Source organism: Pinus tabuliformis, chromosome 4_2 (assembly GCF_031772625.1).
Source record: "Pinus tabuliformis cultivar Carrire ecotype Pingquan chromosome 4_2, CPIR1, whole genome shotgun sequence".
In the NCBI taxonomy this organism is placed as follows: domain Eukaryota; kingdom Viridiplantae; phylum Streptophyta; class Pinopsida; order Pinales; family Pinaceae; genus Pinus; species Pinus tabuliformis.
In genome coordinates this window covers 731,474,499-731,478,295 of record NC_142304.1, presented here as the reverse complement: position 1 = coordinate 731,478,295, position 3,797 = coordinate 731,474,499, and positions in this window count along the sequence as shown.

Sequence of the window (3,797 nt, the reverse complement as noted above, 5' to 3'; positions counted from 1 at the left end):
TAAGGAGATCTTTGTAAATTGTACTGAAAACGTTCCACATATTCTTCTAATGTTTCGTTCGGTTTGGCTGTCATTTGGAATATTTCGTCTTTCAATTCTCTAGACCTACAATAATCCTGATATTTTTTTAAGAAGGATTCTTTCATTTGATCCAAATTGTTGATGACCCCACCACCTAGTCCCATAAACCATCTTAAAGCAGCCCCCTTTAATGTAGAGGGGAATAATTTCAATTTCTGGGGATTGGTGGTGTAATCATATCCCCTGCACAACACATTGAATTCGAATAAAAATGCATCCAGATCTTCTGATGTGAGACCGTGAAATGTAGGGATATGTTGAAGAGGGATAACTTTCATGGGTGCATTTGCTACAGAATCCACTATAGGATATTGTAATGTAGAGGTTTGAGTATGTGGCTGGTTCTGAGCCATAGGATCAAATATATGCCAATAACCTTCTGGGATATCTAGGAGGGTATTCCTAGGTTGAGAGGTAACGGTTTTAGCAGGGATAGTTTTAATGGAACTTCCTTTATCTGGGATAAGAGGAATACCTGATGTCTGAGGAGATTGGACTCCTTCAACAATGATTTTCGCAGCGCTCCCCTTATCTGGGCTGTCTAATGGCTGATCTATTCCAATGGGAGATTTTGGTTCCTCAATTTCCCTTTTTTCTCCTTCTCCTTCACAAAAGTTGCTGAAATTCCCTTCCTGCAATAGTTTTGGAGTAGAATTTTCAATTTCTTGAAAGTCCTACTCTACAGCTTGACTATGCACCTCATCAAAGGCTACAGATGGTGATCCTGTGGCCTGAAGAGAACTAGTAGGTTGTTTAGAAATGATTTTCCTGGGGCCTACTGATGGCTGAGATTTTGTTTTCTTATAAATTTCGTCTATGAAAGTTGTTCGGCCAAGGGTCATCGACCGCTTAGCTTTTTTAGGTTGATGGAAGCTTAATATTATTTTCTGGTTTTTTCTGCTTAGTCATGCACTCAAATGAACTACTAAATTCTATTCAAACAAAGCAACAACAAATCTGTTAGGAAAGTGAATAGTGGAGCAGGGCTTTTACATGCTCCGCATGCAGGTTCTTACCTTCCATTTTTAAGATCCAACTCTTCCCTAGCAGGTTCGTACACTACTCTGAAAAGACAAATGGCTACACCCTTCCCCGGCAACGACGCCAAAATGTAGAGCTATAAAAAGGGTCTCTTTCACCTCTAATTACCTCACATTAATATGTCAATCCGGGAGCGTTTTGTTAGTTCAAAGAGTGACTCAATCTGAGGCTATTTGTTAGAGTAATGCTAGTAGTACAACATTTAACAAAAATACAATAGTAAACGGATGCTTGTCTCTAACTAAGTTACTTCAAATGGATAAATCACACACCCTAAAACTAGGCAACTTTATCAGTCAAGGGTTCGACAACAATAGCCCATCCCTTTGGAAACTGATGGAAAGGAAATTAGAGCATGGACCACGGGTCTGGGAGCTAGGCAGTAAAGACTGAGGCTCACTACAACCGCAGATCATCTCTCACACCAAAATAACAAATGCGAGTAAATGAAACGACAGGTAGAAAAATGGAACAGCAAATAAAAAATCGAACAACAAATCTAGAATGGAACAACAATGCTAAAATGGAACAGCAATTCTGAAATGGAACAGCAATCGAACAACTAAATCTCACGAGCAGTAATCAAGCTTTATCCTACCAACTCAAATGCACTCGTTGTAATTAAGCATCAATCTTTCACTCTTTAGGCAAATCAAGCAGCACGAACTAATGGAACAGCATTAATTACTAATAAGTTATGGAACAACATTTGGAAATCATACACACACACAACACACTTGAAGAGTAATCTAATTTAGCACCAATCGTTGTCAACAGGAATACAACTGCGTTTCAAAATGGAACAGCATTACTCCTAAATCATAAAGAACACAACTTTCAGATAAATTCCACAACACGAATATACAACATAAGAGCTTTGTAACAAAATAGTAACAATGTTTAGTTAAGTCTAATGATATTCAATCAACTCTGAAAGGATTAGTGATATAACACAGAGTCAATACAACAATTATTGTCTGTAAAAACCTTAATGAACGAATCTTAACAGAGCATATGATGTAACTTATAAAGCATATCGGATTACCAAATAATGACGATAAGCAAACCACGCAAAAATCAAATCGTAGTGATACAGAAGCAAGTGTCCTCGGGGCCGGGCCCTTAGCCTCAAGGGTACACCGCTTTAAGTTAATCCAGATGCAGAGATAAGATAATCACCAAGTTTATATTAATGCATAAAATAGAAAGTACAATGAGCCAAGTTCAACGAGACTCGATGATCAAAGTTCAACCTTTAACAGAAAGTTAAATAAAAACATAATCCCCCAAAGCTAACAGTGCCATCCCTTTATATAAGGGTGACGACAGAGATGTCAAAGCAATAAGATAAATAAATCAGCGATCCCTCAGGATCAAAGATCCTAAGGGACTCACCAAACTGTTAATCCTTAATCACTTCTTTTCTCCTCCACCGAGCTGGTGCCTTCTCCTCCTTTTCCAGACTGGTTTGCTTCAACCTGCTTAGTCTTGTTTGCACTCGGTCCTTCGTCAAAGGGACAGCAGTTACCCTGTCCTTGTCTTTTTCTTTGGAACAGCAGCTCCTCGTTTTTACCCCTTCCTACACAGGAGAATGACAACTATCAGCAGTTAAGTCTTGTATACTAATCCCACATGTTTTGTTATAATTCTTTATTGTTTTCCACGTTCATGATGCAAAAAGATTCACAAGTCCCACTGAAAAGCCATTGAAATGATCATCAAAAACATACCTTTTTAGTACTCCATAATGTACATGTAGACACATCATGTATAGCACTGGGACTAGTACTGACATAGGCTAGCAATGGAGAATTGGACCATCCTATAGCATTTGAAAGTAGGAGGCTCTCCAAGGCTGAGAGAAATTATTCCACCACCGAGCGTGAAGGACTAGCCATGGTATACGTGCTCAAAAAGTTTAGACACTATTTGCTAGGTGGACATTTTAAGATGTATACGAATCATTCTGCGTTGGAATACCTGGTCAATAAGCCTGTGTTTGGGGGGAGAATTTGTAGGTGGTTGTTATGGTTCCAGGAGTATGATTTTGAAGTTATTGTGAAGCCTCGATGACTGAATCCAGGACCAACCCATCTTTCGTGCATCAAAACAGGAGAAGGTCCCACTAATTTGGAGGAAGGATTACCTGACGCATAGCTATTTGTAGTGTGCATCGCGGATGGTAACTTTGAAGACATCATACGCTTCCTCATGACCGGAACTGCCCTGGAAGGCTACACCATCCAGTAGAAAAAGGAGTTAGTGGTGCGCGTGGTAGACTTCTCTTTCATTGCCAAACATCTGTACAAAATGGGGTCTGATGAAGTATTGCAAAAATATTTACCAGAGTTTGAAAGAAGCAGTATCCTCGTGGATGCTCATGGGGGTGTCGCAGGAGGCCATTATGCAGGATGGGCAACCGTGCAGAAGATTCTACGTGTCAGGTTGTGGTGGCCAACCCTCCATCAAGATTCAAAAGCCTACTACAAGGCGAGTGATGTGTGTTAAAGGACTAGTAGACCATCGTGGAGAGGTGAGCTACCTATGAACCCACAAATGATGTTACAACCTTTCATGAAATGAAGATGGGCATGTGGTACATTATCACTGCAATTGAGTATTTGACTAGATGGGCGGAGGCACAGACTATGAAGGACTTCATAGGTGTGACTGTT